The following is a 13,870-nucleotide window of genomic DNA, read 5'->3' as shown; positions in this document are numbered from 1 at the left end:
GCCTATTATTTTTTTATTTTTTTAGCAACAGCCAAGATTTAAAAAGTAGTTCTTCTAAACTTCGAAAAAATAAATCTAATAGTCTGTTGCAAATGCTCGTTAAGAGGCTGAATTCTGTGTTATCTCAGGCATCTTTTAGGATGCCTCAACTGTATGTAGGGACAAGACACAGTAAGAGTTTTAAGAAAGAAAAAAAGAGTAAGCAACAAACCTTATCTTCCCATCTTCATCATAAAAATGCAAAGCTACCCCTATGGCCCACTGCAAAAGAATGCATTTCCTGGAGGCAAAGCGCCATCTCACTAATGAACATATATAAGATGTACTGTACAAATATAGGCTGGAGGTCACAAAACCCCACTGCAGACCATCAAAAAAGAAAAAAAATCCTCATATTTCAGGAGATTCTGACAGAGCCGCATTTCACAACACAGCAGCTGAGTAAGGATTTTTAAAAAACAGCAAAAACATCAAAGCATGTTTAAGGTCCCAGATACAAGATTTCTGCTCAAAATAAAAACTGTATGCTCTTTATGTTGAAAGGAAGAGGGACATGGATGTGATTGTGGGTTTGTCCAGTGACATGCATCATAGTATGAAGTTCTCAGATCCATGAGGAAGAACACAAACACATGTTCATATATCCCAGGACAGAAGTGACTGGGTGCTTAATCACACAGGCAAACACGTGCAATTCCTAGCACTTCTCTGTATACAAAACAGATTAAGAGCCTGAGTGAAATAGCTTGGCGGTCAGAAAAGAGTGATATTTCTCATGCAAAAAATACCACCCAAGTTGCAGAAGTAATTTTTCTTGCTACTCTTCCATTCCACATGCAGGTTGGCACTTCATGCCGACATGAAGTCATAGTATATTCCAGTGTCCTGGGGTGACTTTATGATGCTTGTATCCCCAGTTGTCTGTTCTGTTTATGTTACACATCAAGTCTGCACCTATAAGACTGGTTCTGAGAGCAAAGGTGGGGAAAGAAGAAGCCACAGCTTGTTTTCAGAAATGGCATTAACTCCTCTGTATGCTTCTCTGGACTGTTGTCTGAAGCACAGTCAAACAGCAGGACAGTGCTCTCCTTTGCTGTTAGTTAATTTTTAACTAGCTGAGGCAGAGAAGTTCCCTAGTGTTTTTTCCTTTTCCTTGGATCTTTTCAAACCTGCTCTGGACTGAAAACCCAGGAAAACACTGGGAACTCTTGCCTGTGGCCCACTAGGCCTGGGCCTTGGCACCTTCCAGCACTGGAGGCACTTAAAAAAACCTGAGTGAGCCAAGCTACATCCCACAACAAGGACTTCTAAATTTGCCATCTCTTTCAACAGTGAGAGGTTTTATTGTTTAATATTATTAATTTTTATGCTTGTTAAATAAACATTTTTTTTCCACTTTTCTCCAAGGAAATCTTTTCCCAGACCAGTTGGGGGAGGAGCCGCTTGCATGTAATTTCTGGAGGGACCCCATTTGAAGGTTTTCTCCCAAATCTTCCTGAAACCAGGACATCCAGGAACAGCTGTAGCCTTTTTTTTCCTTCTTTTATTTTGTTTTCTTTTTCTTTTTTCTTTTTTTTTTTAGAAGGAGAAGCAACATATTGACCAGAATTGCCTTAACCCATGAAGACCAAGGCCCTGAAAGATATGTAGATGCTTTAATCATGGAACAACCATCCCCCAAGACATAACTTGAGAATCTGTTTTCCTCTGAACACCAGAAGAGTCAAAACCAGAGTGAGGTCAGTGGATAAGTCTGGAAAACAGAGGCTTATGCAGGCTCTTAACCAGTTTGCCTGCAACTGTATGAATAACCTGGAATTTCTGACATTCATAAAGCAATCCAATAATTTCTGATAGAAATGGAGGATTTTGTACATTTTGCTATATATGACAGCATCAATTGAGGTTTTGAAGTGACATTGTGGGTCTTGGATGGCTTCTCTATGCTTTTAAACCACTAGTACTTCAACTGGAACCCAAACAGTGCTTTTCAGTGATGTGTCTTCCTTCAAGACAACAATTATTTTCTAAAGCATTATAATGAAATAAAGGATTGAAGATATGAACAAATACTCTGCCTGCTGATTGCTGCTACCAATCTAAGGTTTTCAATGACCCTAAAACCACAGAATCTAATCTCCAGTTTTCCAAAGCTGTGCTACAGGATCTATATGCTTGTCCCTCCAACTTCTAACCCACTAACAGAATGACAAGAGCCTCAGGCATTAAAGGAGCTTTTAGCAGACACCACTGGAATCCTGGCATAGAATAAAAAGCTGGTTTTGCTTTGTGGCAACAAGAAATTATTTCAGCTAAAAATGCTCTGTAGTAGGAAGACAATGACTTGGACATCTCTGTGAGTTCTGAAGAGGCAAGAAACTCCCAACAGAAATCAAATGTTACAGAAATCTACCACTGACAAATATTGATACACCTAAAGCCCAATGGCCTCACAGAGTTGGGAAGAAAGGGTTCTCTGCAGCTACAAAGTCTCATTGTCAAAACAGTTAAAGAATGATAGTTACTCGTCAGTTTCCAGTCATATAGCTCTGGTGGACTGACTATTTTTGGTGAGTTTTTTGGGCTTAGGCTGAAAGCAAAAAGAAACACTATGCATTGCTTAGAACACTGAGAAATAAAACACATCAAATAATATATATGCCAATTTTTCAGATCTGCTATTGGATACTCCTGATTAGCAGGGTTAAAATTACACCAAAACATTCCAATCAAAGTGCAAATCTGGGGACAGATATTTTTTCCTAAATACATTTAGCCACATGTACCAAGAGGAAAAGAACACTTTATCAAGGGATTGAGAGCAAATCCAAGTAGAAGAACAGTTTAAGATTTTCCAACTTGCTGCATTGGTCTCAGTCACACAAGCAGCACTTGCATTTGCTTTGTCCTCTAAGCAAAGATCAGTTAAAGAGCACAACTCACTTTTATTCTGAAGCCTGCAGACTGCAAGTAATCTATACCATTTTTTCAAGCTCAAACACCACAGGAGAAGGCAAATGATTTCTGGGTTATACTAATTTTAATGGCTGTCATGCTATCACTTCTATACCATTTCTACAGAGGATGACAGCTTTGGAAAAGCTGGAGAAGATATGAAAGCCATATAGAAAAAAAAGAAAAAAAAAGTATTAAGTATGTTCTTACTGTGAAAAGTATCAAGTTGTAGCTATTTCTTAAGACCTTTGTGTTTAGAGGCATAATGTAACGGTCAAAATTTTCACTGTTACTCTTCAGCACTTCAAGGATATTCTCCTTAAGGTGATAGATCTGAACCCAAGTCCCACTACTCTCACACCAACTGCTGTGCCTACCTACCATCTACCATGTGCTCTGATGAAGGAGCCAGACCTTTTGTTTTGGCTTTGCCTCCTCTCAGTCTTTTGTCCTGCTGCACCAAAATTTCCCAGTAAACTTCAGACATCTTGCCTGGGACTGGTACTTCCCTGCAAAAGGTCCTGGTTTTCATACACTCTGCTAAATAAAAGCTGTCTTGAGACATCCTTCCTAAATGGTATTGCTTTAAGATCAGTATCATCATGGAAATGATAGTATAGAGCAGCATGCTGAATGGACTATATGGTTTTTTCTACTGAGTTTAAGAGCATTTGAAGAATCTTGTAAATGATGCCATCAAGTACTGCCTGGAGAGGGAAGCTGCATGGGAATATACTGAGGTCACGCCAAACCTTACTCAGCTTTCTTTCTCCCGTCCATGCCCGCCCTCAATTGCAGCTTAGTGTGGGATCCTGACATCAGGAGGTTCCCACTGCAGGTCTTTGGCTTCATCTATCAGCCTCTGGCCTCTCAGTTCTTCTCAGGCACTTCTTGTCCATGCACTCTGAAGAAGAAAGATCCCAGGCATTTGTCTGGGGCTCTGGGAGCCACTTGCCTCATTCTTTCTGAGGAAGCAGCTGGAAAGTTGCCCTCAAAAACTCATTTGTGAGCTGCATCCCCTCCAGAAATTTTATCAGCTGCTCATTTCAAGCAGGTTGTTATAGAGCAATGGAAGAGCTGGACTGGATGAAAAGGACTGGATGAAAAGAACTGGATGAATGCCTGACTATCCCAGGTACCAGATCCTCAAACCCAAAAAAGTCCCCAGTTAAAGTTTTTCACAGATGCAGAAACATGCAGGCCACTTTCTCTCCCCATCTCATCCTCCAGGCCTCTGAGTTAACAAAAGTTCCACATACTGCCTGTCTTGGAAATGCAAACAGCCAGCTTTTCCTGCTTCTGTCTGAGAACTGACTGGAAAGGCTAAAAAGCTCTCAGTATAAAGGATTTATCAAACCAAACCACAATGACACTGATAATGAAGAACATAATGAAGAGATACACAATTTTACTATCTTGCCTCTTAGGGAAAAACAGAGAGAAAGACAAGAATCCTCTTAGATCACAGGAGGATTGTAAGAAAGGGAAAGAATCTATTAAACTTAGAGAGCAGTGCTGGCATAAAAACAAATGGGCATGAATGGGCTATGAAACATTTTGTTTGGAAATTAGAAGCAGATTTATAAACATTATAGAAGTGAGGTTCTTGAATGGCTTCCCAATAAGAAGCAACAGGAGCAAAAGTCATTTGAGACAGAGATTGATAAATTAACTAAGGGAATCCTGCAACATTACTTCCTGCAATTACAGAAATGGTGTACTCCATGACTCAGGAGATCTCTTTCAGTCTTGCACAACTCATCCTCTGCTGAGCCAAGGCAGGATTGCTAAATAAATAAAAACTAGAGACAAGGTACATTAAAACTGTAATATTAGCAGGGCAGCTGGAATAAGGGTGAGTCTACTTTCTTTATTAAGCAAATTTATGGAAGTTTTTTGTATGACATTTATTCACCTGTATGTACTTATATATTTTAAGGTAAAAAATTGGGTTAAAAGGGAAGACTGAAACAGGAATAAAGTTCCATGATATCTGTGATCACCTTTCCAGAAGCATGATAGAGTTGAACGTTCCCACCTACTACGCAATCAGTTGACTACATTGTTAGGAAGTATTTTCACTGACTTGCATCCAAAGGTTAAAGCTGTCAAAGGTAAAAAGAGGTAAATAAGTGAGAAAATTAACAAAGAATATCATGCAGGAAGAATTCAAGTGAAACGAAGAAGTTTTATAGCTGAGAAATGTGTGAGTGGATATAGAAATGATCACCTGTCTTTTTTAGACTTGACCTAAGTTTTGCTGGAAAGAAGTCTCTGAAGGCATTACAAAAGAGTCAGCAGGGAGAAATCTCTTCACATTCTACTTCTATATTGAAAAGCCCAGCATAATACCACCCTATTCTACACACAGGAAAACACTAAACACATGAAGCTGAAAAAGTGTGAAAAATACAGCACTCTAACGTAAGAAATCACCTGTGAACTCTCCTGTACTCTCTCATCAAACATGAGGTATTCATTCATTCCCACAAATGGAGTCAGTGTTGATCTATAAGCTGCAGCACAATATTACACATTTCAGTTTCATGCATTTAAGCCAGACAAACATTCCCAGGGGATTGAAAGAACTCGCTACAGTGATTGTGGTTCTATTTTGGATCATATCACAGCATAATAAATCACAGTTTCAGACACTGGGTTAAGTGTCTGAACTAAAGCAAGTAGCATGATAACTTCATGTATATCACTTCCACACATGCAGCCATGTGTAGAATCAAATCCACCTCAGGCCCTTCAAACTGTACAACTACAAAGCAACGATCACTGTCATACCTGCATGTATCCATTATTCATCAACATATATAATTTTAAATACACATCATTTATTATATACTGTTGTGCAGCAGTAGCTATCTAACCCTGTCCCCACACATCAACACTGTTTACCATATCTGATCTCTCACATTTGAAAAAAATAACAGAAATGTTTAATGCAGAAGTTCTTTTGGCGGTGCTGATTTTTCATTCATGTCCCATACAAAGTGGTGCTCAGAAGCAGAGTCCCTATACGTATTTGGTAACCCACCAGCTCCCCATGACAGCTATCCCACAAGAAATTCTAAGGGCTGAGAATGTTGCACTGGTCCCCTGTTGGTCTAGCAGATTTTTGATGTCAAAGAGGTTTGTAAATTAAGTGAGGAAGGAAAAAAAGGAAGGAAAACAAAAGCCATAACTTAAAGACTGAACTGGAAAAACAGCCATATTATTGCAGGTACCCTGTACTAGAACTCTACTCCTGTTGATTTTTGCTCTGGTTCCCAAAAAAATCATGTTAAAACATGCAAGAGCATTAAAAAGGAGTTTTTCTTATTAAAACACCTTACAGGACCCTGTGCAGATTAGCAAATTCTTCTGAAATATGAAAAGATTTGTTAATCACTGAGTAAATATGAGAGACAAGACTTCCAAGAGAGTACAACTATTTCTGAGGTATGAAATTCTATATTCTCCTAAAGAATGTTATACTTTAGATGCCTGACTATTCATGTCATTTTGTTCTCAGGCTGAGAAACTGAAAATTTCTCTCTGAGCTATTTTGATTGACTGAGCCATGGGACATGAAGTCCAAGTAGCAAGCAAAAGCATAAGTCTCCAAACTTTCACAGCCACTTTCTTGTTCTCTCTATTGTGCTCAAAGTTGAAGCACTGTAGTAGTTTCATTCCCTCCACCTAATTAAGTTACATTGAAAAGGTAAAAGAAATAGGAAAAAACCAGCTTGTCTAGCATATGTGTTCATTTTTCCATTTTAATTTCACCTATAAGTTAGTTGCCTTAAACATGACATTGGATGGTTGGGAAAAGCATAACATTACTGCCTAAAATCCAACATCACTAGAATTCCTTGTTTGTTCTTTGATATTTTACTTAAATAAAAAAAATGAAAAATAAAAAATAAAAGGTTGTTCAATGTAAATAAATCCCTGAAGGGCTTCCAACCCAAATGCTTATATTATTAGATGATGAAAGAACTGTTAGAGAAGTGAACAAGAAACAGAACATTGGAACTACCTGGTCAAGTTTCACACTATAACCTGAGTAGTGTGCCATTAAAAAACAACCAGCACAAAGAGTGAAAAACAGCTTCCAGTACAAATATATATTTTTATGATCAAGTTCTCCATAGACAGAAATTAATTTTCTTCCTAGGGAATACAATTAAAAGACTTTCATTGTTTAAATCTCAGTGAAAAGAGAAAGCAGACATATACACAAACATAAAAATACAAAGTTTTTGTACAAGTTTGCATAATATTTAAAAACAGTATCTCTTTTTAAAAAGTACAGTATCCTGCTAAAAGGTTTACTCTACACTACAGTTATTACACATCCTTGCAGTATTACAACAAACCCTGTGCTACTATCATACACAGTCCCTCTGTCCCATTCTGAAAGAAACCACCTGTAGTTCAGAGTCTTTGATTTCTAGATGTGCTTAATGCAAAAGCCCACATGAAACGTTCCAAGGGGCCTCTGAATCAGGAAAAGAATGCAGAGCCTAAAAACACAAGGCTTGTGTAATACAAGTGGAGAACTGAAAAGCTACATTCAAAGCGGGAGATTGAATGATTCACAGGGCTGGTAATGGAATACAATATGTCCTTCTACCTAAGGTCACTAGGCTGAATCTATTATGGATGATGACCAAAAACCATTTCCATTTGATTACTGCTCATGTGAAATTAATTGATCAAGGCTGTCCTGACAAGGGAGCAAGTTTGTCACTTGAAACAAAAAAGATCCACAAGGATTTCTGTCAGTAAAACTTTATGAGATTCAAGAAGAAGCCATCTCAAAATGTAAAGTCAACTCATTGACAAGAATCTGACAATGCTGGCAAATCCCTCACCCCCCCACCCCCCCCCCCAAAAAAAAAGAAAATAAAAAAACCAACCCTAACCCTAACCCTAACCCTAACCCTAACCCTAACCCTAACCCTAACCCTAACCCTAACCCTAACCCTAACCCTAACCCTAACACTAGAGAGCAGCACTGGGGAAGGTGAGTTAGCCATGGTCCACCAAATATTCTGTGACTGAACAAAGAAACTGCAGTCTTTCAAATCTGTCAGTTTAAGAGCCTTCACCCAAAAGAAATTAATTTTACCTTCTTAAAAGGAAAGGAAAAGAAATCTAATTCACCAGTGAGGCTGTCCAAGATTTTTTTAATATAATAGTCCTTCAGCTTACTGTGATCTGCACTTAATAGACAGATAGGGCGCCCAGAGGTAGTTCAGCTCCAGCTTCCAGTGCACCTTTATATTCCAGCAAACCCAGCTTCCTGCCTTTTAGTACACACAGATTTGGCACATTTAATCAAGTAAGTGTTCATTTTAATAAAGTATCAAATTGCCAGAAAAAATATTTTGCTTGCCTACCAGAACATAAAAATTGAGCCTTTAAGCATGTTTTCTTAAAGAATAAAAAAGACAATAAAAATGTTGCCATCTTTAGGCAAACACAAAAGCTTTTACTTAATTTTGGGTCTGCTTCAGCTACTGTAAGATGTACTAAAACAAACAAACTCCTCCATCCATCTCTGTACCCCTGTATCAAGTCCAGAACCTAAAAGTGCATGATAATTTCCAATGCGCTGTCAAAGGCACGTGAGACTGAAGCACTGCTGTGGGCATGCACATACATGCACACATACACACACATAGAGTATTTATAAACCCACTGCTGTAAGGGATTTGGCATTTATTTTTTAAATTAACTGAAAATTATAACATAAGAACTTTTCATCTGGCATGAACTTGGGTTTCATCTGCTACTGGAAAAGATTCTCCTGGAGAAATAAAATGACAGTGTTTCTTCATGTACTTTCCATAGATTTCAAAATAGACAGAAGTATACGGTCATGCCAGTCAACAAAGAGATGTAGGTAAAGTTAGAGGTTCATCTTGATACACATCCAGAAAGAGGCTGCAGAGCTAGACACACACTGGTAATACATCATATTGGTTAAATGATAAACACCCAGCTGAGAAAAAAAGTGAAGCACAAGTGAAAAGAATTGGGAAGGGCAGTTGCAAAGAATGCTATTAGCCTTCCTGCTGCCCCTGGATATTGCATTATATACAGTGTGGCATAAAGAGAGTTCATAATTTGATGTTCCTTCTGCCCATCCCCATTTCTCACCATGTCACATTTCTCAAAAGGAACAATGTGTGACAGCAGGAAACAAAAAGTGATAGAGATGAAGACTTCTGAACTACTTTAATCTCTGCTCAATTTCAAAACTCAGAAGCTGCCCTGTGAATCAGTTCCATGCCACACCCTACCCCATTCCCTCTCCAAAGGGACAATTTGACAAAGATGGTAAAAAACAGCCCTGACTATAAAGCTTATTTTTTCCAATGAAGGCACTGAGGAAGTGGAGCCCTTACTAAATAACAGCACTGCCAGCTGTCACCTTGGGTTTTTCTTCTCATATGGGACCTTTACAATCTATAGTCTCAAATTTATGAAAAAGGAGTAGGAGGGAATCTCAGCAGTACCTTATTTTGTCCCTAGAAAGCTAAAAATTCCCGCCTCTTTTCCTCATTTCATGCTACAAAGCCCATCAACTTGATAGATACTTTTGCCAAATGCTCAGAAGATTATTTCACGGGTTTCAGGGAGTAGCAAAAAGAACAAAAGGGATTTCACCATTGCTTCATTTACTGGCTGGCAAGGTAAATGCAGTATTTAAATGTGATAATTTAATGATACATTAGGTCACTACCATGTTTTTGAAAGCATAATTAAACTGGAAGAGTGCCTAAAAAAATTTAAAGACTTCTTGTTCCTTATTTTTACGTTTCAGAAATAATACTCTCAACAACAGATTGAGATTAAGGAGAGATTGAAGCATCCAAGGATTCTGATGAATCTGGCTAAGAAGAAAAGAACTTTGGAATTACACATAATAAAAGGAAAAGCTCAGACATCGTCTCAGACATGAAATGACAGATGTACATATGCGAAGATGAAATTTAATCAATTCTTTGGAAGGTGCTTATCCACACGAGTATTGACAGATCTGACGTAGTCTCCCTGGGAGAGTCAGGCCTAGCTACATAGAGTTGAAAATATTCTTTGGGGAACACATTCCTGCATCAATTCCTTTCCATATTCACCTTCAGAGCTACTAAATCTTATTTACTTTCCTTTGTATTCTGTGCAAGTTAACATGTTTTGATCTTGCACAGGACAACATATTGAGAGGTCTCCACTTACACAGATAAACTTGTCCCATGCCCAATGGAAAATGTGGCATTCCAAATGCAAAAGTAGAGACAGGCAAATAAATCAAACATAAAACAACACCTACCACTTTTCAGTATACAAAATCTCTCATTGAAGAAAAAAGTTACCGTTACCAGTACAGTCAGTCTTTGATATCAAACTGCGGTTTTAAGTTGGGGTCCTAGTTCTGTGATATAAAGCAGAAAGAGGCTTTACCTACAACAAAGAACATGGTCAGATTCACCACAGCTGTGTGAGCACCTACAAGCCTTCATAACCTGTGGTATCATCCAGCATTTCATAACATTGGAAAAATTCTAAGAGAAAGGATTTTGCAGTAGGCTTCATCAAATAAACTATTATAGGATGCTCAAAGATAAATTAACCTGAAGCTCTGTGAAACAATGACAAAAAATATATTAGAAACCAAGCTGACAGAAATTTGTTGAGTAATCACAAGTCTTGCTCTGGCTAAACTCACTTAGTAGAGTTACTGTCAGTGTAAGCAAGCAGGAGATATATGCTCCAATGGCAGTCACAGAATTTATACCACTGCCAACATGCCAAGTATTGACTGGCAAGTAAAAAGATTAATAGTCTCTAATGAAAAAAGCTATTCAAGGAAGCTCTGTTTCTTTAATTCAGCATAAATACAGGTGGAGGATCCCTTTACATTTTAAATATTGCATGCATATGTCATATTAAGCTAATGTTTTGGGAGCTCTGCAGGGTTTAACCTCAGCATCAGCCACAGACAGACTTACGGTGTTGACTCCCAGGTACAAACTCAAAGCAAAACACTTGGGAACAAAATAAAACAAATATTAAAGTGAATTTCCAAACACAGTAAAAATCATATCTGGCACATCACACTATCTTCTCTATTTGTGAAGAAAAGATTTTAATTTAAAATATAGGCAAATAGGAGAATTAAACTGAAACAACTACAGCTGCCATATTAAACATGTAATGCAGACAAACAGTGGGGAGATGCAGCTTTTAAGAGCTTAGCTGGACATCAGTGATAGTGGAGGAGACACTTTGAATGCATAAATTAGCCTCCTATGAAGACAAGCATCTGCTAGATTCAAATGTATCATCTCAGAGTGTCTGATAGCTCTATAATTTTCAATGAACTTGCAATCTGCTTGAAGGGAAGTGAAAAAAATTCCTCAATAAGTTACTAAGGCTGTAGTCAGACACCTGACTAATACCTGCTAGTTCAGAGAGGAACTGAAGAGGGGAATCTTTCCTCTGATCCAGGGCCATGCATACCTGGATGTCTAATGAAGCATAAGGAGTATAAAGAAATGGCTGTTTTTTTCTTGAAAAACCACTAATATAGCAAGAATGCACTGCTGCACAGTAAGTGTTTTACTGTCTCTTGCAGGTAAGAAAGTTTTCTTCTCTTCACATACTCCATTGATTCAGCAGAGGTAGTAGAACTCTAAACTTTTCAATGAGGCATAATAATTATAGTCAGAATGACTGTGTTCCATATGGTCATTCAGTTCTTTTAATCTGCTTTGCCCAGCATGTCTCACATTAAGGACTCAAAACCTGCAAATCTTTCCACTCCACTGCAAGTGATTTGTAAGCAACGGGAATATAGTCAGACAGAAAAGTCTTGTTCAAGGCACAACCAAAGCCCTAGGTCACAACAGAAACATCAAGTTCTAACAGAGGTTGGATCAGAGGGGAAATTGAAAATTCTCACTGTCAATTCTCTACTCACAAGAGAGCTGCATTGGTTAAAATAATACCTTCATTCCTTTTAAAGCCTATGATTTAAGTAAACCCAAATTCCTACTCCACAACAAAGAATATTTTACACCCCAGGTGATACATAAGCAAGTAAACACACACAAAGGGAAGAACAGATTATTTCTGCATTTTCTAACTCTTTGATTACATGGGTGAAATATGGCACAGTTGTCAGCCTCTTGCAGCAGTACTGGGATTTCTATATGGAAAGCTGTATATCTGGACATGATCCTTCCCCCTTCCCCTAACTACTTGACCATATGCCATTCAATCACTAGGGTTTACATGTCTTAGTCACTTGTAGATCTCTAACCTCTGCTGTACATCTCTACTGGATACAAAGGATATGCTCCCATGTCAGATGTCCAATTCCAGCCTGCAACTTGGTCAACACTGAGTGACAGTTCTTCCTCATCTTCCACACCACTACTGAAGTAACATTTCTGTCAAGAGATTCCACACTTTCTCTCCACTTCTTGATCCAGAATGACTTCACAACGTGCTCCAGAAAAGATAATAAGGTCATAACCAGGCTCTAATATATTTCTTTTTGTATTTCAGATAATTTCATATCAAACAAAAAAATTGCCCCCAAAACTTAAGGGAATGAAAATTAAAAACATTGGCAGATCCAAGTGGATTCTATGCATATAGCTTTGCACTCGTATGAAAAATTACTGGTTTCATGGTTTAAAACATCTCGCCCCCACTGGATTTTCCACTTGTATTTTTATCAGCTCCCCATTTCAGGGAGGCTGACGCCGGGTGCAGCAACAGCGCCCTCTATCTGCCATGAGGGAAATTGCATCTCCTGCCTCCGCCTTCGCAGGGCTGACGATGGATTTACTTAAATTTAAACAAATATATACAACATTTGCCCAGCAATACTTTGGCTCCCAAATTTACACTGACAACACAGTTTTTAAAAGTCCATTCTCTTTACTGTACAAATCTCAGTGCGTTAAAGACTTCAACACGAGGTTTGTGATTACTCTGTAAAAGTAAATGACAAGTCATTTCAAACTTTTTGAAACTTGGGGTTTGTTTTGTTGGGGATTTTTGTTTGTTTGTTTTTTGAAATCTTTAGTCATTGTCTTTAATCGATGTCCTAAGGAAAAGCCAATTACAATTCTTACTAGCTTTCTGTACCCCCACATACAAAACCACTTGCTGGTTTCTCCTTCCTCACTCTGCAGCAATTCTTCTATGTAGAAGGAGGATTTAAAAAATAAGAGCACAAACACTGAAAAATCGTCAAAGCTTTTTTACACTTTTATTTTGCTTCCATGTTTTCCCAGCTGTTCTGCTTAAAAGTTAAAATTAAAAAAAAAAAAAAAATTAAAAAAAAAAATAAAAAAAGAAAGAGAAAGCTTGCGAAGAACATTACTAACTAAGAGACTGAAAAACTGCAGTCCAAGGAAGAGGATGTGACTAGTTTGACTTACCAATTTTATCCAGATGTATATTTTCCTACTTGCTTTTTACAGCTGCTGAGCTCAGTGCTCAGGAACGTCCATCCCGTGTCCGGGAGCCAGGCAGAGCGCTGATCCCCACGCTGGATGCTGCTAAGCGAGCGGAGCTGGGGCGCCTGCTGCTGCTCCTGCTTCAGCAGCGGCTCTGCTGTTCCTACTGCTACGTGCGCTCTCTCGGACCCAAACCAGGAACTGCTTCCTATTCCCCAGCGCCGCTCCAGCGCTGCGGGCTGCGGGAGGCAAGGCCGGCCCCTGCTACTGTGCTGCGCTTTCTTAAAGGGCCCCGCGCCGGCCTAGCGGGAGCGCTCGGCTCCGGGAGCCGCCGGCGCTACTCGGGGGGCGCTGCTCGGGGGGCGCTGCTCGGGGGGCGCTGCTCGGGGGGCGCTGCTCGGGGGGCGCTGCTCGGGGGGCGCTGCGGGCGGGGGCGCCAG

At 39.1% G+C, this 13,870-nt stretch overlaps 1 protein-coding gene across 2 annotated transcripts in view; it reads right to left on the bottom strand.

Moving 5' to 3' along the window:
• Positions 1-13,642, bottom strand: part of DAAM2 (dishevelled associated activator of morphogenesis 2) — a 216,431-nt gene extending 202,789 nt beyond the window's left edge. The window contains exon 1 of one of the 2 annotated variants that reach the window (XM_015620851.3): positions 13,413-13,642. The gene's annotated coding sequence lies outside the window, so the exon portion shown is untranslated. The remainder of the gene's footprint in view (positions 1-13,412) is intronic. The other variant, XM_015620853.3, reaches the window with a different exon arrangement.
• Positions 13,643-13,870: the final 228 nt, after the last annotated feature.

The sequence above is a fragment of the Parus major genome, chromosome 3 (genome assembly GCF_001522545.3).
Source record: "Parus major isolate Abel chromosome 3, Parus_major1.1, whole genome shotgun sequence".
Taxonomy (NCBI): domain Eukaryota; kingdom Metazoa; phylum Chordata; class Aves; order Passeriformes; family Paridae; genus Parus; species Parus major.
This window is presented reverse-complemented; position numbering and strand designations above follow the sequence as displayed.